We start from the raw sequence: 25393 nt of genomic DNA, 5'->3' as shown, positions 1-25393 counted from the left end.
GCGCCACGGGATCGCTTACGCATGCTACCGTGACGTGGCAATACGACACTAACTTGAAGTACTAAAATGTTATATCCCTTATGCCTGTAGTTACACTAGCTAAATCTGGATGGAATATATTTTTTACCAAGGCTCTGGAATAATAAAATACATATGTATGCCGTTCTTCCATAAATATTCGAATAGAATAAAATGAATTGGATACACAAATTTGACATTTGAAACTCTTGTTGGTTCATATCTAAATATTCCATTAAACAATCGCTGTTGTCTAGGGAGATCAGCGTAGTTCACTAATTGTGTTGCAAAGGTACGTTGTTTCGATTCCTGACTGTATAATTCGAAACGACGTCGAAATTGTTTATAACCTTTTTAGGATTACCATTATAAATATTTATGATTACAATACCTACTAAAACGGTAATAAAATAGGACGTATTAGATATCGAAGTCAATATAAAAGATAAGCTAATTTTCCATAAAAATACTAGAGAAATAGTAAATGTAAAAGATAAAATATATCCATAGATAAAAAATATATTACGTTGTAAGTAATTAAATAACAATGTTCATTCCGCGAAAACAAAATTCGCTACGAAAAAAGAGAAATTTCCGGAGAGAAATAGGCTAGGAATATGCTTGCCTCTGCCTGTTTTTCTGTATAATATTTCTATACATATAATTGCAATTTTTAATTATCAAATTAAAAGAAAGAGGTTTTGTTTAGATGTTACTTTACTTTTCACTGAAGTCAACGGACCTTCAACTAATATAGAAAAAAAAAACAGTTTTATAAATGTTAGATGAAGCTTTATAAGGCATATACTGTTTTAACTTTGAAACGGACAAAGTTTTCTAGCTTAATATCAGACGGACTACTTGATGGTAAATAGTATTGATGATAGACCATACTATTGGTACGCGAAATTATCAAGAACTTGCGCAAATTTGATCACTCAATCATCAAACCAGGATATAGAAACTCTTTTTACACAAAATTTGAATTTCGAAATAATATCGAAACGCTTGGACGTATTCAATAATAAAAAAAAAAAAATTAATACAGCGTAAGTATAAGCAAATAATTTGGGCCACATAAAAAGCCCTCAGGAGTAACCCCTCTAAAACTAGTTATATTACAACAGAAAACATACAGATCACGCAATAATACACGCGAACACGTGGGTCGGGGGGCCCGTGCAGTCCCCATTAAAATTTACACAATACACTTTATGGCCATTGTAATAAGGGTCAGGGTAATTTGGTCAAAAAGACCCTTCACAGTAAATCACTTGAGTCAGTGCAATTGCAGTTTGGATCAATAGTACGGTGTATTTAGACGCAAAATTTAGTAGTTTAGTCTCGACTTATAATATAATAATAATGGCGTATCTATAATTATTAATAAAAATACATATTTTTAATTATAGTTTGGTAATTATGACTTCAAATATAGAAGGTACGTACTGGCTTACGGCACACCTACACCATAGTTATAAGCCGATTTCCATGATTGGTTTTTAATGGAATTATATCATGTATAATAATTTATCCCTTTTAATTTGAGGATTGAATGTGTGGGTTTGTTTATATATTATTGTAATTTTCGGCAGTTACTATTTATTTTAAATTGCCTTTCACTGTGATTATTTATTCTTAGTCTTATTCTAAAAACTAAAATTGGTAAAAAAAAACCTTCTAAAATCACCATGAAACCGTATCATTTGGCATAAATTTTGCATTTCGCTATCTTCAATCATCAAATCCCAAGACTCGACATCGTATTATTTAACTGTATTTTGGACAACCGATTTATTAATATTTTTAAACTACCATTGACCTTATACCGTATATAATATAATATAATTATATTATAATATCAAACGATTTTTAATAATGGAGATAATAATACATTTATCTGAGGAAATGTATGATTATATTAATCCTAGAAAGTAATAAATATTAAGTTATTTATTATAATGGCAATAAATTAATACAAGGACAAAAAAATATTCTCCGCTACAAAAATATAGTTGACAAATTAAACAGCGCGTATCAACTGTGTTAAACGAAGCGTAATGTTATCTATACTAATTTGTGTTTATAATTTAATTTCTCGAGTTCAACGACGTCTAATTTTAAAATTCAAAATCTGCATGTGTTTAATTTCAACGAAATTCTGTCACATTTGATTCCACCAACCAGCATTGGGGCAGCGTGGTGGAATATGCAGGCCTTAGCACAGCAGTGGTAAAATTACTAGTCACACTATTAATCGTAAATAATAGCAATCGTTATTGGAACATTTTTCATCCATTAAACGGCTATCGCGAAGGCAGTTAATGCCTTAACTAATAAAGTTATAAACATTGTTCGATTTGCTATGAACCTTTCCATGAACTTGGTATTGATTTCCTGAAAAAGAGGGCAACGGCCACCGCAGAGCAGTATGACGCAGTAGAAATGTCGACTTCTTTAGTACTTAAGTTCGAATAAAAAGCACATCATTATAGCACTTTCGATATAGACATTAAGGAACATTATGGCTTGTATATATCCAAGTATATTACAAGCACGTTACGAACATCTGTCATTTTTAAGTAATAAAGCATGACTCAATAAATACACTGTCACCGAATGCCGTAAACGCTATCGTAAACCAATAGTGGTTTTCCACGACCAGAAAGCGTTTCAAACATTCATGGAAAAGAACCATTGAATATTGCAACGGAATTCTTTAACTCATTAATTATTACTTACTACCTTTGTCCCTGAGTTTCGATAAACATTATACAATATTAACATTTCATAATGAACTTTATGTTGAAAACATTTATCTAAAGGAGCTAATAGCCATTAAGAGTGAAAACAAAAGTTTCACAGTCAATTAGATCAGAAAGGAGCTTGCGGTCGATAGGGTTATGCGCCAATTAGAGCCAGACAATTGCAAACACTTGTTATTCTGTGACGCCATTTAAAAACCGAACAAAAACAAATAGCGGTTGCCAAAAAAAAAATACCAACACGCATTGGTACAGACGAATAAACTGCAAAAACTTTCTCTATAATCTAATTTGTATACTTTAGGTACTTTCAGCCATCTCACGCACACTGAGACATCCTGTAATTACGACTTACCCACACTAATACAGGCAGGTAATAATTAAACGTGGAGGGGCGCGCCTTGAGTGAATGGATCTTTAATATGTATATAAACATCTTATTAACATGAGTTTTAAATTTTACCAAACATGCTCGTCTCTCTGATTAGTCATAACCCAAAAAAGACACAAGGAAGTTGGACCGGTTCGAAATGTTATCCAGTTCTTGTTATGTCATAGACATGGGTGTGTCCTATTTAATTCTGTGCAGATCCGTAACCGTAGAAGATGATTCGGGATATAGTTTCATAGTTAATTCGTCTTAAAACTTAATTCATTCTGAAACAGATGCGATATTGATCACTTAATTTAGAATGTCAGCTGCAATGGCTCAGTGGTTCGATGACGTGAGTCTTGAGTGCAACTTTCGGGCTCATTTTCACTGACCTATCATATGTTTAATTTGATAGGAAAAAAGGGAAATATCACGAAGACCGTTGGATCGCCCATTAATCCCAAATTTTTCGGACTAAAGAAGGGGCGATCTGATGGTTAGTAGTCATCACTACCCGTAGATATTAGCGTCGTAATAAATCTCAAAAATTCCATATATCCCCAATGCGCCATCAACTAGAATACTTGATAAATTGGTAATACTTACCCAGATAGACTTGCAAAAAGCCCTACTAAGTTGGAACAAATTTCCTCACATGTGCTGCTCATCACTGGACCAGCAATAAGCTCCAAACCTTCTCCGCAAGATAAGATGCCTTGTCTAACAGATCGAAATTACACTCTTACTTAACTTCTTTCTTTACTATGTGTACACATTCTTGTACACGTCACGCTCTACTTAATATATCTAACATGTGTTGTTTCATACGATTTCAATATTTTTGAATGACGTCATTCCTTCATTGCATGTGTAGGAGACATTAAAACTTTTTACAAGGGAGCAGTCTTATTAAGAAACAAAATCAATTCCATATATACAAATAAGAAACAAATGCGCAACGCTTCTAAGAATACTAGTTTTCAACTTAAAAAAAATAAAATAAGGATGTTATCTAAAGATTTTTTTAAGTCAAATGCCACAGACCAGTAAAGTTATGAATAAAATAATGGAAAGCATAGGTACTGAAAAGCAGAACATACAGGACATTTTTTTAATACGTGCGAAAAAAAAATGGTTACTCGGTCTAACTACCGCTACTACCAATAAAAAACACACACACATAATTATGAACACACACACATAAAAACATGATATACCAACACAAATGAGTAATAAAAACACCAGAACATTCTAAAACCATCATTAACGTAGGTTATAGAATATTTTAAGACGAGTAAATTAGAAAACCAAATTGTAATCAACTAACGTATTTCGCTTGCCAATACAATATTAATTGTGTTAAGGAAATTACACTGGCCGAGATCGGAGAGATAGTCCGAATAGATTACCCACGAAATTTATTGTCTAAACACGTTTAAGATACGTTACCAAGAATTTCCTTTATTGGATATATCACTTAGTTTGTTCCACATTTCCATTTATATAATACATAGAAATACTTAGTTGCTTCGTTATTGACTTAGATTTATTGGTATTCTATTACTTTTTTCCTCGTACACTTATGTTGCTAATCAATTTAATGTAACGGCCTGTAAATTATCAACGGCTGCGTTCAGACTAACTCTGACTTCGATTAGGTCGGTAGGACTTGATTTCGTCGAAAAAAAAATAGCGTCCACCTGTTGGACTAAATTCTCACACACTAGTAAAGTATAAAGTCGTATAACATTTAGCAGAGTATATAGCGCAGAGGTCACGCACACCAAAATAATAAATTGGATTCATTTGTTTTAGTTGCAGTGCGACTCTATCTAGATAATATATAATCTAACTTGTGATCCTTACTCCATCACGCTAGTTTATGTACACGTATCACAGACTCTCACGATGATTTAATTTACAACCAACGTATAATGAATTATAAACACACACTAAACAAATACAAATTGGTGCTAGTCTGGGCTTTGCCGTTACAGATATAGATTATTTTAACCATTTGATCATCGTAGCTAATATATTTAGTTGTGTTCAATCTTAATTATGTTTAAGTGTTAAAATTCTTTCATTTTTCACCGGTTTTCATGGGTACGCCACGCCGAGATTGCTTTTCTATGGGGTCCTAGGTCTGGGTGTTTGTAGTACCGTAGTTACTTTTGATTTTCCATAACATAAGTGCTTTAGCTACTTACATTGGGATCAGAGGGACAAGAAATGTATGTGATGTTGTTCAATATTTACATTTATTTATAATTCTTAAATTAACCTAAGATTAACTTGACATACAAACAATCTACCATCATTTAATTTTGGTTCCGTAAAAACAAAGTCATGGAGGTTTTTCAACCGAATTAATTGTAGCTTTAAATTCAATATATATTTTTAAATGACATATCATAACTCGAAAGCACTTGTTAGATTCCACTTGTACAAAGCATGTTTCGATTTTGACGCTCCATAGTCCATTTGACCCCACGTATTTTGTTTTACATTGGACAATAATTGCATTTAACTGGCACTGATTTATCGGTTATCTTTGACTGCGGTCCATGCGTGACGGATGCCAATCAATCCCATTTGAGCCCTTTGTACTGTATTCCGTTGTAACGATTTGGAGAAATTGTAAAAATAGGATAAAATAGACTACATCCTGTCCACAAAAAATCTAGTTGTTCGATTTTTTATTTGAAATATCGTAGACGATATTATAAATATAAAGAGTTTGTTGTAATTCTTTTCCTTTAACGCGATTACAAACGACAAAATATATACATACATATAAGTTTCAGAAAATATAATTTATTCGAAAATATCGAGTATTTATATAGTTAAATACAAACTTTCTGTTATTACAAAATATCGTATGCACCAGTGAAGTTCCAATTTCAAAACTACAAAATTCCTATACTTTTTTTGAAGTTTTGTTTTGAATGTATCACTTCAAAAATCTTTACTTCTTACAACATTCGAAGTTAAAATTTTAAAGATAAATACGATCTTTGAAATAGTGTTATATATAAGTATATACGTATATACGTATGTGATATATAAGACATCATCTAATCCGAACTACACAACAATTCTTTATGTGGCGAATAGAAACAAAGTAAGTTTCTCTTTATCCAACAGTAGCAGGAAACATAAGTTTTCTTTGTAATGGATTTACAAAGAAGCTAATTTTTTTTCCTCTGTAACATATAGTATATTGTGACCTCTTTTTTAAGTTAATAAAAGAGTAACAATATTTTGGGTCATGTTTAGTAAACTTTTCATATAATTTTGGAAAGTAACCTAAAAAATAAAACTATTGCCGACGATTTTCTACAACATAGTCCAATTGATAACGAAATCCTATCTGATATTCTTTTAAACCAATTTTTATTATCTGACCCGAGGATTCTTTAAGACACTTAAATCCGGAAGGCAGTGTCGATATGTTTACTAAAAGAACATTGTTTTGTATGACGGAAAATGAATTATATGGTAAGATGTAAACCTAATTTACTAATGACTGTATGTTGGAAGACACGTACACAGGAGAAGTGCACTAGTATAATTAGAGAGAGAGATGAATGGAAGAGACGCAAAGGTTTAGAACAAATCTCGATTAAAGAACATGCTCATGTCGCACTTAGCTCCATATTCAGATAAAGGGCATACATCATAATATTTTAATCACATAACATCAATCAGTAATAACAAAGCTGTTATACGGGTGCAGTGGCCGTATGCGACCGTGAGTCATCTGTCAAGTGCATTGGATGCGCGCGCGCCGATCGAATTAGACCGCGATAACATGTTAGGCGGTGGAGATTTATTTTTGGATGAGGTAAGTTATACTCTGTTGTTATTGAATACAATTTGAGATTTAAAGTTTAAGATCTTTTAACGGTACGGTTAAATTTTATTACCTATAATGGGATTAGAGTGTAGCTGTTATTTAGATTAGAGAGTGTATTTATTTGCATATTATTGATGTTTGAAGTAAACGAGTTTTAGAGTGTTGGTAAAAGCAATGTAAAAGGTATCTTACCAATTGGATGAAAAGCAAAAATCGATACCTGATTAGGTGCTGATGGTGTTTCATTTGCAGCAAAGGAAAGCGTGTGGCTGAATGATTGTTATGATAAAGATTATGACATAGATATACGTAAAATGAAATGCCCAAAAGCCACTTGAAAAATCTTTGAAAAAATCACCAGTGTTTCATAGTTTATACTGTGAATATTTAGAGGGCTTTTTAACAGAAAATAGAACAAGTAAACTCTTGGACAAATCTTCAATTTTGGTAATTAGGACATTTTTTGCGAGAATGAGGTCACAGTCACGGCACAATTTTCGATCTAAATTACTTACAAGAACTTTATAAATTAAACTTATATCTTTCGATATATATCTGTTAGAATAAGATAAAACTATTCTCCTCTAACATCGAAAGTAAATCAAAATACTAGAATTCGCAAGAACAACATCCCTCTAAATTGCCAAACTTTCCGAGATATTATTTCAGATGAATTCGAAACTCACAAGATCCCAGCTCTCGACGGCAGCGGGAGCGATCCTTCTAAATATGGGTTTACCAACGGGGAGTTCGGATTTGATTATTTTGCGAGATGACGATGCTAAATAACTAGTTCCTGATTTAAATTTCAGATCTGATTCATGATTTATTTATTCTAATCGTTAGGTGCTATCGATATTCCAATGTTAGAAGACTATTACCTAAATCTTATTGAATAGACTAACAGATAACTGTAGTCTTAACAAAGAGACAACATTTTTTTATCATTATCTCTGTCTCTGTCTGTCCGTATGTATGTATACTTAGTTCTATAAAATTACGCAATGGATTTTGATGCGTTTTTTTTTAAAAAAACTTTGATGATTTCAGAAGTTTCTAATGAAATATAATGAAACAAATTCAGTAGTGTATTAAGTATCAGTATTGCACCAATGCGAAGCCGGGTCGTATCGCTAGTTTACATTACTAAATTAGAAGACCTATCAACACGATCAAATAGAAAAGACAAACTATAGCGGTAATAAAATAAAAATATATAATCTAATCATAAAGGATAATTTAAAATAATTAATTTAACAAATATTCTGAGGAAGAGAAGTATTTAAGGAAGAAGATAGGAAGTTCATTGATATCGTTATACATGCGAAGTACATCATGTAAATCGAGGTCAATGCCATCAGACTGTATTAATAAACAACGCACAATAAGACATTGTTTTTGCCTTTCGTTTTCAAAGTTAACTGATTCTTAACACGAATTATAATTAAGACGTTTTTTTTAATCTTAATTAAACATACAATCACATCGTATATAAATTAAAATTTTAGAATAATTATGACGAAATTATAATATTAATAAAACTGGCGTATTTTATACTTTTTAAGTGTTAAAAGCAATTTAAATAAAATCACAACGTTTAAAGAGATCTATGTACATGTTATGAGAGTTAATCTTATTTCTCTCTCGACAGTTGAACAGTCATATATTACAATATGACTTCAATTAATTACTAATACCTACATTTCGATTGACTGTTAAATTAAATCAAGACCTCAAATAAAACCTTGAAACGCATTTAACTGTCTGAAACCATTCAACTTAGCAATTATTCGCGGTTAGTTAAAATTTTCAGAGTTAATTTAATTTCACGCCATACCCGTCGGTAAACGGTTGAGACGACTTTAACCTCATCAATTACTTTAACTATTATTTAATAACCTCTATTATGATACGGAATACATAGTTTATATATAAAATTCTATGAACTGAAACATAATAATGCCATAATATTCTTTCAGAATTACCGATGGTAGATTTCAGTAGATGATTTTTATCATCAATAGTTGCCAGGACAACCGACTGGGTATAATTTAGTGGCGCAGACCATATATTTCAGATTTTAAGTTACCTTCTGTAACAACCTATGTACATATATTTGGAATTTTAAATTCAGCAAACTCTAAAAATAGCAATAACAAAACCACCGAATCTTTTGTCCGTTAACTCAGAACTGACAAACTTTTCCTAAGAATCGAAAATAAAGGTTTTCTAATGCAGATATACTTATCAAACTTCTCTGAAATGTATATTTCTTATAAGGATTACCATTCAACCATGAAAGTAACCTAACTTGTCAAAGCATAAAATACATCCCAAACAACTTTAAACGATGACAATTAATTTCAAAAACCGCAAGTGTTAAATTTAATAATATCGGTACTTGGTATTACATGGAATTATTGGCCCCTTAAATGATGATTGCATAAAAGTTCCCAGCGTCCGGAACTGTTGAGTGTGCTTTATGAAGAGATCTCGTCTCATATCCTCGCCGTCCGCAGAACCCTGTATAAGCTAAAGCGTACTTTGTAATAACCTCGTTTCTACTTATTTTACTTCGGTACTGGGGCTCAGCTAAGACTAACACTACGATGAAGAACCTAAAGATTCACTTCCAAGAACTTCTATTATACTTTCTTCGATAGAAACAAATATTTACGAGAGTTTGACGTCAATTAAATACAAACAACGTATAACAAAATTATATTTAAACTTAGATGTAATTAATTGATAAACCAAGAATCAAGATTATATTGATGTGGAATCTTTTGAATTTATTTGTTAGTGATAACATTACCTGCATAATAATTATGTAAATTCGAAATCTCTACCTTTTTAGTATAACATACTTTCTATTCTTAAAAAATAGAGATTATGTTTATTTTTATAGTCTGTAACAACAGCCTATAAACGAAATACAATTTAACGAAGATACGAAATACAATTTAATCAAAGAATATGTCAATTTTACATCAGTTTTGTTCAGCATAAAAAACATTAAAAAAATCTAAGTCACAGAATGATTTATCTATTCAATAAATATTTAGCTATAATACACTACACGCACAGTTTCTACAGAAAATTATATTTTGCTCGGTTTAATAAATTAATATTAAATTTGCAGCTGTTAATATATTTCTTAAAATACTTTCTCCAGGTCCCATTTAAAATATAAATACGAGGTAAATCGATTGTGATAATGACGCGTCGGAGTGTGAAGTGTTCGCGGTCACTTCACACTGTTGGACCTTGCCCATTACACTATCTGAGTGCTCCTTAGACAAGTCGATATTTTCAAGTATATTTTTCTAATGCTTTATTTCCTTCTTCTGAGCCATAGGAACAACTACTTCGTGTACTAAAAACAGCATTGGCGTCTTTTTTTTCATTTACTTCCTCCGAAGTAAACGTACATCTTCTTGGAAATTTTGGAAAACATAAGAACATATTCGGCCAAAAGAGACAAATAAATATATAATAAAGCACGTACAACAATTCATATTTTATTTATACGTCGAGTATTAATACAGTTTATAAACATCTAGACGTTCAAAAATAAAACTTTTCGCGGCGAAAACATTTTAGTTGAATTACAAATTTCTCTCAAAACTACAAAATTCACAGTTGAATTTTAGCGAAAGTTAAAGCATTACGCTTTGAATTTTAAATTGACTTAAGGAGAACTATTTGTTAAGATTTTAATCAAACGCTTCGTTAAATTTTCCGTATTTATCTTTCTTTCTTCGTTATATAATAATTTCATTTTCATAACATCTTTGGTACATTAACATCATTTAATAATGAAGACAAAGAAGAAAATGGGCTCAATGGTGAGAGGTCACATACGACCACAGACATTAGCGCTTTAGAAACTATTGGATAAGTTAGGATAGGATGTCCCCTGTGTAATAACACTGCTTCACTGGTTCCTTCAAAAACCATAATCAGAGTAATAAGTCTATGTGTGTGAGCATGTATTTGTGTGAGTAAAGAAACTTACATAAAACTCCTAACACAAGCAAGTATTACTCTTATAAATATTATAAAATAAAGATGACGTAGACAATAATTCTCAAGAGAAAACCGATCTATTTATAATGTGCCGTAAATGCATCAGTTGGAAAATACGGAGGCATTAAAAGAAAAGAGATTGCAATAATTGTCCATTGGATCGTGAAACAAGTCGGTCGCCCGCAACTGCGTCACTACGGTTGGTACCCTTGTTTATTACTTAATGTGTCATATCTTGAAACCTTTTACACCCACGTTGTAAGAAAATGAAATTTTCCTTTCAAATTTGTCGCCACATAATAAATATAAAAGAGCGATGGCTGTAGAAGCATCATAAGGGTATTAAATATCATTTCTGCTTTTAGATACATTCTTGTTACGTGGTTACATACATTTATCAATGTTGTTTTTAAATGTTTTGCTATTTATACTTTTTCATACAAGAACAAACTGCTACGACAAAATCCTGGCGGTTTTAGACAACTCTTCTTATTATTCTATCCCTTTTCGTCTGTTGATATTAATAAGTCTACAACTATAAACTGGCACTTTTAGGAAGTATGAGCTACAAGTTATATCCGTCATGTCTTTGCCAGCAATAGAATCTAAGACGAAATCTTCTTTTTTCATGCTACTCACGATCTGAAATAGGGCTTAACAGAGTGTTACTGTTTGACTATGTAATATAGACTTTCTTAGTGGGTAATAATTAGCCTATAGTTTCATGGTAAATTTCTTAAGCTTCGTTGTAACAGACCACTATCAAAATGTTCGGTATTGTGTTGGAAACCATTGATACCGTCAAAATATTTAGATAAACACGGATGATCGAGTCAATTCTCCTTACAGATAGGCAACTACTGACCCCGATTTACAACGTCGCTCCTAATGAATTATTACTGGACTGGAAAATTGTCTTGATGAGTTTTGTCACCGACCTTTTGCAACGTCTGCTACTCTTTGAAAACTGTTTCTTCATTATGAATTAAAGTGACCTTTGCTATGTTCCAGTGTATATAGTTTAAATTGCTAGGTTTGATTAAGAATTCATAGTGAATATTTCAGTAAGTAAATATGGTTTTGTTGCCTCGAATCATTAAAACTATGGCATGCAAACAGTTTCTTGTCAAATTTTCTTGACTACTAGGCGCGATTGAAGTTTTTTTTAGCACATCCATTTGCCAATTAAGAATTAAGAATGCCGTAGTCTTTTATAGTTGTTTTTTGTTTCTTTTACTCATATCTAGTTCTTTAGGCATAACATATGCAATTTTATTGCAATAAATAATAGATAAATAATTCTATCGAATCACTTACAGCATAGCAACAACTAAAATCAACATCCTCTCAATTTCTATCTACGTATTCAAAGCCACAACAATCAAAACTTTTCCAATTACGTCAATCTATCAACGAGATAGTTCTTTCCAAATAACAAAAGGTAAGATAAATACTTGAATGACTTTCTTAGGAATTTTTTGATTGACCCTTAATGAAGAATCAATCAATACTGTCAGTTATAATTGTTAAAGCGTTATGTTATGCTAGTGGATTTATATGATACACTCAGAAGTGCGAGATATCTCAGAAGTTTTTCCTCAACATAAATAGCAAGACTCATTTTAGTAAATGTTAACAGACTATTTGTCAATAATCTTTCCATCTTGTTCAATTCAATTTTTGATTAAATGGGTTAAATGTTTGTTTGCATATTCATATGTATACGCCTGTGTATATTTTTATATGCTTTCTTTATTTAATGTTTGTAAGTTTTATCCTCTATGCGTTTTTGAAACATTGATCTGTTTATCGTGAAAATTTAGAGTCATTCTGAGTATGACGTACAAGGTATACCTTCTACGTCATACTCAGACCCTTATCCCAATATCATATTAAGATATATTATTGTTTTCCAGTTTTAAAGTTTGATACAAGCTATTGGATTAACTAATAAATAAATATAGCCCTAACCTAACTATCCTTATTGGTATCCTATTTGTAGTAGACACATCCAAACCTACTCGAAATAACTAGATACTTAGTTAATAAAATAAATAAGTAAGTATTTTCTTTCCATCGAGTTACAACCGTTAAATTACAGAGTATAATTGAATGTCAATGACAATAGAGACTAAACTAACATCACACAATTGAATAAGCCAATGATGCAACAGTCATTATCACAGTTGCAGTATTATCATTGTTTAGTAAACCAGCCTACGCTGAACTCTTTAGGACTGACGTGATTTAATTAGCTCTGTGAAACGCATGGCTCTCATCAAATTGGGTGCACTGTGCACCTGAACCAGATTACCTTGAGCTGTAAAATCGTTTATGTTTATTCCGATGTTGTCATATCTTAAGAGAGCATCAAAGTGCATGTAGTTTTGGTCGTAGTGCACCATAACAGCGCTCGGCCTCTTTCGCAGAAGCTTTGTAAACTAGTTACATTATCAAGATCGTACCGATTCTATTCTATTATAATGAATTTACCCACGTGGTTAATTTTTATGTTTATTAAGAGAAAAACAGTTACATAAATGGAAATGAACATGTTAAGTATTTTATTTCCGTTTTTATATATTCGTTAGGATGGTTCTTGACTCATGAATTACTTCGCATTAATTTGATATATAAACTCGATATATGTAAATAACTTATTGTACATGGTAGCAAAGAATACAAGTCCTTCTTATGATCAGTTTCATTAAATTCGAATACTATTAAAAACTAATATTAACGAAATGTCATTTCTATTTCGAATAAAGTTTAATAGTCTTTAGCACTCAAGTTTACAAACGTCCTTTTAATTCTGTATTATTTGACAATGACAAAAACATTTACTAACGTTGTGAACATTTTTAATGTATTCCTTTTGTAGCTTATGTTTTAACTATGCTAAAATGGTATGACCACATCGTATATACGGAACTATGGTTGTAGTAAACAAAAACCATACCTTTTACGCTGTTACCGAATTAGGCACCGGCGCCATATTAGAAATATTTTCGGTTAAGATAATAGTTTGAGTGTGGACATTGAACTTATCGTACTACATCTTCTGAAGATGGAATTGTTTCATCTAGTCTTCCTGAATATTAAGAGATCGTTCCACTTAGGTAGTTAATAACTTAGGTGAACTTCTAATTAAGCTGTAGTTGCCTTTTCAATAACGGAACAAAATTGTAGGTCAAGTAACTAATCAATCCAACTAAATATATGCAATCTAAAATACTACGTCGACGTAAACTTATGTTTCAAAACAAACGATTCAATCGATTATACTAAACTAATAAGAATCTGTCCTGTCGTTCGTGCTCTCAAGCGTCTATAATATTAACTAGCTATCAATCCCGACTTGACACGGGTACTTTAGGGGTCTGTATAATACAACAACTTTTAAATTGAAAAGCACACATTAAAAAAACAATATTTTGTTCCAGCTAGGTAAGTATTCGCTATATTCTAATTAATTCATGTATTATTAACTTCTTGAATATTGATGAAAAACACATTAAAATATGTTACATTGTTTAAAACATATTAGCGTACACACTTCGAGAAGCGACTTCGTTTTATATATAAAGAGATACTTCACGAGCAATATATGTTGACCGATATGAAATTAGCTACGAGGGGCTGCGGTGATACACAGTATGAAAAAAAACAGGCAATATATCTTAGAATAGACCACACTAGTATAAAACAAATATAAATATACACAGGTATATGTATAACACTATTACAATTCGATATATAGTTTCTAGTTTTCACCACATCTTTTTTTATTAACGTTCAGTTTAGTTCTTATATTATACGTATACAAAAACTATGATAAAACCTTTTTTATATTTATTATAAATAGTGCGAAAGAGTGCAAAAGAAAAACAAACGCACAGGGCTAGTGCATCGGGTAGGCTAGGTTTATAGGGGGCGGTGATCGCTTCATACAATTATGTTTTAATACGCCATATTTTAAAATTATATGTTATATTACTCGATAAACCTTAATAGTACCTCTGTGATGTTACAGCGGATAAATTTAATAGCTTTATTTATAATTATATGTAATTATAAAATGTAGATATGTCGTGTAAACGGGATTTTATTTTTTGGTATTTGAAAATAGAAGCTTATAAATTATTATTTATCTGTATCTATAATCACTACATATTATAAAACAAAGTCCCCCGGCCGCATGTATGTCTGTATGTTCACGATATACTCCAACATTACTGAGCGGGTTTTAATGCGGTTTTCACTAATAGCTAAATAGGCAAGCCCAATATAATAAAACAATGGGTTGAATATTACTTTTTTACAGATCTACAGATCGACGTCAAAAAAAACGTATGTCCACACGAGCGAAACCGGGGCGAGCCGTTAGCAGTACTTATTTGTTTTAATCTGTTATTAAATATAGGAATGTCATTTGTATAATACACATATATTGATGACAAAATACATAGGGTACTATTGAAAATCAGCGTTGTGGTTTTGGAAACCAGCTTGGAAGCTGAACGGTACACCTATTTAGGACACTATTAGACTAGTAGGCTGACGATAATAATCGATATTAAAATTAGAAAGCTATAGACATGCTCATCAGGAAATTATATGTACATGTAGTATGTACGAAAAGGGCCCCAAATTCATAGATGTTTAATGGCCCCAGCACACCTTGAGACAACTCTGGTCCAATCAATACAACTACAACTAGCATAATAATATAACAGCCAATGAGGAACGCACCTTTTTTGAAGTCGGTTAACGACGAAATATATTTATAAGTGACTTATTGGTAATACCTATATCTACTTATACATGTAATAAAATTGAAGTGTCTGTTTGTAATATATACGTATCTACACATGGTACATTTACAAATTAACATTTTTTTACAATTTTTGTCGATCTGTCTGTCTGTTTGTTCCGGCTAACCTCTTGAACAGCTGGACCAATTTTGACGGGATTTTCACTGTCAGATAACTTATATAATAGGGAGTAACTTGGGCTACAATAATATCATTATTTTACTAAATTCAAACACGTACAAGGTCGCGGGCACAGCTAGTTAATAAATAAATACCTATTATTCATAACGAGTCAAGGTTATTTACTTATTACAAGCGACTATTTATCCTGTTACGTCTAGGGTTTTCTAGAGCTCGTTCAAAATTAAATAAATATACTCAATTGTTTGTGCGAGAACTTCTAACAATGAAACCGCAATATACAATATAAAAAATGGAATCTTGCTTTTATTTACTTATCAAAATATAATTATATGTATTAATAGATTAACCTGATGCTTTACTAGTACGAACATTATTTACTTTCATTTATTATTTTTACCTCCTCCGTAAGAACTAGCGCGCACTGGTAACTTTTGTCACGGTGACTGTTTCGTCACTCCTGTCGAGTCCATGAATATGTATGGAGGTGCGCGCACATTACGACGTGACATTTGTGTCTGCATCTGTACATATTCACGGACTTGACAAGAGTGACGAAACAGTCACCGAGACAAAAGTTACCAGTGCGCGCTACTTCTAAAAGCCTTCCTTCCCCAGAACTCAAACTATCCCCATAGCAAATTCCATCTAAAACGCTTTAGATGTTTAAGCGTGAAAAGGTAACAGACAGAGTTACTTTTTCATTCATTTAATGTTGGTATAAATTAATTTATGATTAATAGCTAATCGTATGAATAAAAAAAATGCACAGTTTATTTAAAAGACTATATATCAGACTAAGCTGACTTAGGAACTGTAGGAGCTCATATCTAGGTCATTTGCAAACAAAATCGAAACTGTTCCGGTCTGATCGTGTCTAACTAAAGTATCATTTACACAAGAGTTAAACAATAAAGTTATAGATACACTACACTTGTTATTTTTCATACTAGTTATTAACTCACTTCCCTCAGCATAAATAGTAATTACTGAGTTTCTTGACCGTTCTTCGTTCGGTAGTATCCGGTGGTAGCTTTATATTTAACTAGCGACCCGCCCCGGCCACACACGGATACTAGATATGTATCTTTAGATATTATGACCAAATTACATAATATCTTTATAAATTGTAGTCTATGTGTTATTCTCAAATGTAAACTAGTAGTTCCTTCGTTAAAGTGTAACAAAGCTACATACATCCATACTTACAAACTTTCGCATTTATAATATTACTAGGATTCAACACTAACATTGATTGAGAAGTGCTTATATGAGCCTAATTGAATAAAGAATTATCAGAAGCACCTCTTCGCTTAAAGAGGTTTGTAGTCTGTTCTACCTCGCTGGTCTAGTTCGGGTTGCATACATACATATGTTACCGACTTTCATTCGTCATGTTAGTTTTTTCACGTAGTTTTTTAACCGATGAGCAGAGATGGATTATAAACACAAATTAAGCACTATAAAGCCAGTGGTGCTTAACCGAATTGTAGGTCATGATACATGAGCTCTATTCATGGAAAACCTTTTTTTCAAGCAAAGATCTAAGAACTCTGGACATCTTAGAAGAACTGGGAACTGTACTTTCTTATACAAGGGGTCACCACCGCCCATGGACATCGACGATGTAAGAAATAATAACCTTACATCGCACCAATACGCTAATGACATTGGAAACTAAGATGTTATGTCTCTTGTGCCTGTGTTGTTTGGCGGTAGAATCTGATGAAAGAGTACCTCACAAATAAAACGGTAATGCTAAATCTCATCTACTAAAACCTTTGCGATGATTAATATGATTTCCGAATCGAACAATTTCACAAAACGTACTTTGGCCAACTCTTTATCAATACCGTTACGGTACAGAGAGAACAAGGTATTGCTGAAAACCACCGTTAGCTAATTAGGTATGATTGATGTATGATATTTGCACATGCTTATAACGCGTTGAATTTAATTTGATTAATTTATAGAAATCGAAGAAATACACTTAATTACCCAATACTCTGTATTATTAAATAGAATAAAACAAAGTCGCTTAACGCTGTCCGTCTCTACGTATGCTTAGATCTTTAAAATTACACAACTGATTTTAATTCGTTTTTTTTTTAATAGATTAATTTAAGAATAAAGTTGACATGTATAATACATACAAAATATAGTAGAGAAACACTGATAGTTTTACAGGTTTCTAAAGTGGTGTCGTAATTAAACACATCTTTTGCGCTTACATTGCAAACCCTACGAGATAGATCAAAATAACATAATTGTAAAAGTCTTCGAACACTACAGTCAGACAGTCAGACATATTTTGTATCAGCATTGCACTCGTGCTAAGCACGGGCGGGTCGAAATATAAAAAGATAATCATATTGGTTCGAGGTACCCCTGACCAAATTCGACTAACGCGACCGTTTCAACGGGACTACCCATGTGCACGGGAAAATATTATTGACAAGTGTGTACATAGGTGTGTTTCCTCTATTCCCGTACTATCCAAAGCCAACGTGTTGGCAAGCGTCAAGAAAGAGAAAGAGACATTACAGATGCAGTTCAACAACTTACATGCTTACATCTCTTTCTTCCTTTAGTCCAATATTAGAATATTTATCGATTGTAGGACTTCGTCATTTGTCTTACAACCTAGACTCACAATATATAATTGCACCGAAGGCATTTAGATAGTAAGTACTAGTAAGCATTATATACACATACACATATATAAGAGAATAGTATACTTAATAATAAAAAACTAGTAGTTGTGTGACGTAACCTGTGCATTTATTTTTATTGTAAATAATACGTTGGATTATTTTAAATATACTCGATGAATCAAATATTAATTTATATAACTAGATAAGTATATATTTCTTTGATATTGTTACGTCACAGAAAGATAGCAACGCTATTAAAAGTATAAGTTATATCGTTTAAAAGCGCGTGTTTAGAGTTTAAGTCACCGTGTGCATACATCATAAAGTGTGTCACCGGCTTTATAAACGTACACTTAAAGTAAATGACAATGACCGAGATCGTGGTCCTTTTCTCCTTCGAGATCAACGTCTCGGAATAAACACTGTCGCAATTCTGAAGTCGATTCAAACATGACGCGTCGTTTGAAAATGAGGGTATTTTCACTTTTGCCGGGTTAACGTTACACTTGAAAATATATTAAATTGTAATTTTCTGACTATGAACTTGACCTCCTCAGAGAAATTAATAATCAGTACATAGTATAAAAAAAAGTCTAAGATTAAAATTATGTAACGGATTTTGATGCGGACTTAGACAGTAATTAGGCATTACATACATACATACATCTAAATGTATATTGAAATTAAAAATATAAAAATATTTCAACGATGAAAAGGGAGGGATAAGTTCACGTTCCAATATTAAGAAATTTAAGATAACTGCATCAACATGCATACATGCTCAAATACTATAGCCTAATTAAATAAAAAAGAAATAAACAGGCCTATATTTTACGTGTTCCATGCAATATGCTAATAGCTCAACTATATAGTACGCTACTATACTATAGTTATTGATTAATATATTGTATCTTATCCTCATATCTAATTACACTTAGCTACACATTTCAACTTTAATTTTATTTCCAAAATTCCGACATCGCCTTCGTCGATGTGTACAATTTTTTTCGCAAATCCATAATTAATATCATAGATAAAATATAATTTAATGTCAAATGTTGTTTGTTATAACCGCTCGTAGTCAATGGCGATATACAAATTCTTACGGAGTCTTGGAAACCAAGATGTTATGGCCCTTGTGCCTACACTGACTTACTCATCCATTAAATCAGAAAACAACAATACTAAGTACTGCTTAGCTTTGAAGGTAGTAGTGATGAGTGTATAGTATCTACCTAGACGGGCTTGCACAAAGCCTCGCCACCTAGTAAATGGAATAAGTTTTACATACTAACTATATAAATAGAATAGTATTAGTCTCTACTCTAGTCAAAATAAAATTCAACATGACTACTACTACATACTAAAAGATGTTATAACATCAAAAATCAAGATAAACCACCTAACAGAGCTTACGGCCGTTGGATCTTCTATTATAAAGACGGGAATGAATGAGGCATGTGACGTCACGATATGGTTCAATTCCATATGTGGTGTTTGTGTGTGTATGTGTGTGTGTACATGTAAACAGTGTTTCGCCACATGTGTGACAGATAAAAAATAAAGTACAAGCTTAGGGCGTTGCTCTGAACGCTAAAGGAATACTAATTTTAGATTATCTCTTAAACTTATCTAGAGAGCTGTTTTCTCTTATTCACCAGTTTCTCGGTAATTAGTTACAGTAAATGAGCTCGAAAATATAACTTTGATTATATTTTATCCATTGTATTATATTTGAAAGATTAAAAATTTTATAAGGTTATTTGTGAAACAGCTAGACAAAGTTGCTGTGAAATTAATTTGAAGTTGATTATAGCGAAGGTTACATTAAATATGAAAGACAATAGTAATAAAACCTTTTTTCTAAAACAAGAGACGAGATCTTTAACTGTGAAACATTGACGAGTGTTTTTCATCCTTAGATCTTCATTACATAGTATAAAACAAAGTCGCTTACCGCTGGTTGTTCCTATGTATGTATCTTTAAAATTACGTAACGGATTTTAATGTTTTTTTTTTTTTCAATAAATAGAGTGATTTGTGTGAAAGGTTTTTATGTATGATACTTGAACAATATAAAGAAACACTGATAATTTTAAAAGTTTCTAATGCTATGTAAACAAACAAACTCTTTAGTATATTTAGTATCAGTATTGTACCCGTGTGAAGTCGGGGCGGGTCGCTAGTTAAAGAATAAAATATTAAATTAGTACCTGTTTAATTTCTAGGACGTGACTTACATATACATACATTTAATGAGAATATTAAAGGCAGCCATTAATCGTCGTCTGTTTTTTTACTGTGCATAGAATAAATATAATCTATGTAAACATTTTATTCACAACAAGAAGCACAAGTACGTATTTATAATGCCTCAACGGATTCATGTTACAATGATTCTTTATCTGTGCTATATCTAAATCGTAAATCAGTCAACCGTCTTTTACTGCACTAGTTTATTTTACTTAATACTCTATACATTGTCTGTTTCTACGAATTGGAATAATTTTATATAAACTATGTACACTTTTCGAATAACAAAGTATAACTTTAGTGTCTAATTTACTTAATATTACTTTCGCGTTACAATTTCTGATTGTTAAGCAATTTTATAAAAAGTATCGATAGATTTAACTATTAAATAAAATAATACTAATTAATAAACTTTCATTGTTTAAGTATATCGTAAACGTAGTTCGATCGATTTCACATATGTTATTTATCGTTGAACGTCGACATGCATCGGAAAGATGAGGCATCCCTATCATGAAGGGGTATATCGTAATCACATCGCCGACAGCACAGTAGCCATAAAACATAAGTGAAACGATATACCTTATACTATATAACAATAATGAAAGTACACTTACAATATAACTTTTTTTTTATAATCATTATCAATCTTTTTTTTTTAATTATGTCAAAGACAATTTGGGTGTCATTATTTTGTATAATTAACATTATACAGTAATACTGGCTGTGCACAATATTTGAATTAAAAAAATATATCAGATCCAAAGAAACTTCCTATAATTTTCTTAGCACCGTACACTAGAAAGAAACAGCATTAAATTAACAAAAAGATAATATTATTTGAATTCGGTACAGTCACTTTATTTCATAAACTGGATACAACATAATCAAAATGTGTCTATTTAATAATATAAAAAGTGATTTTGCCTATCAAGTGGTGAATTATTATAATATATTCAACACTTATGACTCATTTAGAGTCAATTGTTACTCATATTAAACAATAAATCAATTTATAATGCAAAGTTTTAAATGAGAATTAATTAAATTATTTTACTATTGAGTTACATCATTTAAATTGATCATGTATTTCTATTTATAAAAACACTTAATTAATATAACTTTTGTTTAATAGCATTTACTTGCAAGTTTTATTGTGTTAATGAACTTTTCATATATCTTTAATATGAATTAGATTAAAATCGATAATTTTTCAACCTTATTTTGAATGCATTTATTTTAACCCTTAAATAAACAGTATAATATTATCAATAGTAATTAATAACATTCTAATTTTGAATATAAATTATGTCAGTAGTGTATCTTATGTTTAACATTGTTATTAAACAATAATATGATTAACTTAACTTGAGGTAATCATTTCAATCGACAATTCAATAAAACAAATGTCATTATAATTAATTACTTATAATTTACCACAGATAAAATATATTTTTTTTACTAATTGTGGCAACTATGTGAAGAATTATAATACTTTTATCATTTTAATTAATAGGTATGTATGTGTTTTAATTATGTTAAGTATTACTTTTTCTCTTCAAAGTATTTTGTAGTCAAATGCTTGTTGCTTAGTTGCTTACTAACTTTTAAATTTTATGGAACTACACTTTGAGTTTTACTTTTTTTTTTTCAAAAAGATTAGGCAACAAAAAAAAAACTATACATCCCGAAATTAAAAACTAGTTGTATTCTTATATGAATTGTTCATCTGACAATAAAATTAGTCATAAAATGTTTCCGGTACCTTGTCTTACAAAAGTATAAATTAAAAATATAATCAAGTAAACAATCTCCTTTGTTTATACGTCATAAAATCTTACCATATTAAGACATACAGTTAAGTATGAGAAAGTTATTTTAATTATTCATTATGGCAACAGAAAAGAAATACAACTGTAAAGATAAACAAAAAATAAAACTTCTCTAGCATACTTCCAATCGATCTTGCGAATCTACTAGTTAGTTAATTGGCCAGAACCACTAATAATGCAATAGAAAGAAATAACTTGAATGTTTGAAGACAGTAAACGATGTAAATCGGACGTAATCATGCGCTTAATAACACAAGAAATAAACGCTATTTACGGTATGTGTCGTTATGAAATATGGTCGAAAATATGTAACAAAAAGTCCTGAAGCGTGTTAAAAACCAAAAAGCTGCACGATCCCGAATAAAAGGGGGTAAATATCGATTGTACTCACCATAACAAGACAGCCGGCAAACTTGGCTTAACACAGACGATTTTTGACTACTACAGCATGTTTTTAACACAAAAATGTTAACTTAACAACACCTAAATCACTTCACTTAAACTTGAGATAAACAAACCCACAATTTTGTATCAATGTCAGTCACAACATTTAAAAAAACAAATAGCATCTACACGAGAAATGTATTTCGCACAAACGACACAAACCGCTTCCAATAGAAGCAGTAACTGACTGTCAGAAATTGAACAAATCGGACCATAGACACGCGCTTTGTTCTGTATTGACTACAGCGCTACGAGATTATTTCTTATATTACCCTACTAAATAAAAATGTCATTACTATGCTTAGAACTTCTTACATTTATAAAAGCATTCTTTATGGTCGTATTATATTAGCGCCATCTTTTAGATGATACGGTAACTAATTCGAACTCGTTAAATCCAAATATAGGATGACATCTGTTAGACAACACTCGAACTTATTTAAAATGAATTTGAAAGAATACCTTCTAGTAATCTCACTACTCAAGAGATGGCGCTTTTAGCATAAACTTATTTGTTTAATTATAATCTTCGTATTGATTTTATACTTAGATTGTTACAAACTAAAATAAAAACTTACAGATTAGGTATTTTTTGTTATTTTTATTATAAATCAAATAGTATATATTTATTTATAACATTAATATGAATATAATTATTACCGTAGTTTACCTGCTTTTAATTATCAAAATATATTACCAAGTAACTCAACTCTAAGGATACCTTTTATTTATTATTTTATTTTAAAACTGACATGGAAAACCTGACCGAGTAAAGTGCTAATAAATCTATAGCCTTAACAAAGTTTATTTAACGCTACGGGCAGTTCCCATCACAACTACAATCCTATCCTACAATCACACTTTTTTTTAACTTTTTGGGATCGTAAAGTTTTCGGGAGGAGGTTAATGATAAAAAAACGGCTGGAACCAGAACTGAACGGTTTCGTTCACTTCCGCTAGAAATGACCGCTGGGTCGTAGGCGCGAATTGTACTTGGAAAGACATTGAGAAGTTATTTATAGCACATTTTTTATCTATTAATACGTTGTCAGCTAGTATATTTTTTAAAACTAGTGACGTACCTAATTGTTCGAAATTCGAATTTTATTTAAAAGATTTAAGACAGAAAGTTTTTATTAAATTGTCTATGGTATCATTCCTTATCATATCATACACATGCGTTATTATTTTAGAAAAAAAAAAGAAATGTAGTGACGTCTAAGCTCAGCGTTTTAATTTTAGTTTACATTACCGACTCCACTCCATTCGTTTCCACGGCGTGAAGAATGTTATTAAGTGGATGAATAGAAAAAAGAAAAAAGGAAAATATCTCTATCTATCGGCTCAGACGTGATAATTAGTGGATATGGAGTCAATGCGGCGTCACGGACTAAGGCATTCTTATACTTCTTATACACGATATTAGACACCCACATGTAATAGGTAACTTGGACTTTTACTTATTGAAGGAACAATGGTTCTACAAAATAACAGAACAACAATACAACAAGAATTATTTATTTTGTTAAGGAAATAAATAGTTAAAAAAAACACATTTAAAAAAAATATTGAAAATACAGTTTCCATTTCATACAAATCATACAATGATGTTCTAGTGAACAAAAAGTGAAGACTAGAAAACGTCCTAATTGGGACGTTTGCCTGTAGTCGTTTTACGTAGTAATACGTTATAACACATCATAATTACGTAATAATACGTTTTGCGTAATTAAAACATCTAATTGTCCCTTTTACTTATTGTTTTTATCAAGCTATCCTTTTTACTTATAACGAAATGTAAAATAAACGGTCACGGTGTTTAGTATGGGATGATATTCTAATAAACAGATATGACATATCTTTTTATTAGAATATCATTGATTTCATATGTATTTATGAGTAGAATGACTGAGATCCAAGTTATATATATTTCTTTGGATCCAAAATTATTTATTCACCGTATAATGGAAAACATCACAACAAACAACTTTAAATTGAATTACAATTCACGCATGTTTAAAAAATGTATGATATTCATGTTTTCAATATCATAACTTATATCTTAGTATTTATGTGTAACTTTGTTTTTGTGTATTATTTAAAATTGTACAAATCAAAACGATTTTTTTCGTATTGATATTATTGAAATGAAGTTCTTTTAAGGGGCTTGTAGTAGAGAGAACAGAGGCAAAGAGGGTCACTCATAATGAC

At 31.2% G+C, this 25393-nt stretch overlaps 1 protein-coding gene across 3 annotated transcripts in view; it reads right to left on the bottom strand.

The window, feature by feature from the left end:
* LOC124540529 (IQ motif and SEC7 domain-containing protein 1) overlaps positions 1–23382 on the bottom strand; it is a 184569-nt gene extending 161187 nt beyond the window's left edge. For all 3 annotated transcript variants that reach the window (XM_047118171.1, XM_047118172.1, XM_047118177.1), the window contains exon 1: positions 23130–23382. The gene's annotated coding sequence lies outside the window, so the exon portion shown is untranslated. The remainder of the gene's footprint in view (positions 1–23129) is intronic.
* Positions 23383–25393: the final 2011 nt, after the last annotated feature.

Source organism: Vanessa cardui, chromosome 25 (assembly GCF_905220365.1).
Source record: "Vanessa cardui chromosome 25, ilVanCard2.1, whole genome shotgun sequence".
In the NCBI taxonomy this organism is placed as follows: Eukaryota; Metazoa; Arthropoda; class Insecta; order Lepidoptera; family Nymphalidae; genus Vanessa; species Vanessa cardui.
The sequence above is the reverse complement of the archived record's forward strand: the minus strand, read 5'-3'. Positions and strand labels throughout refer to the sequence as shown.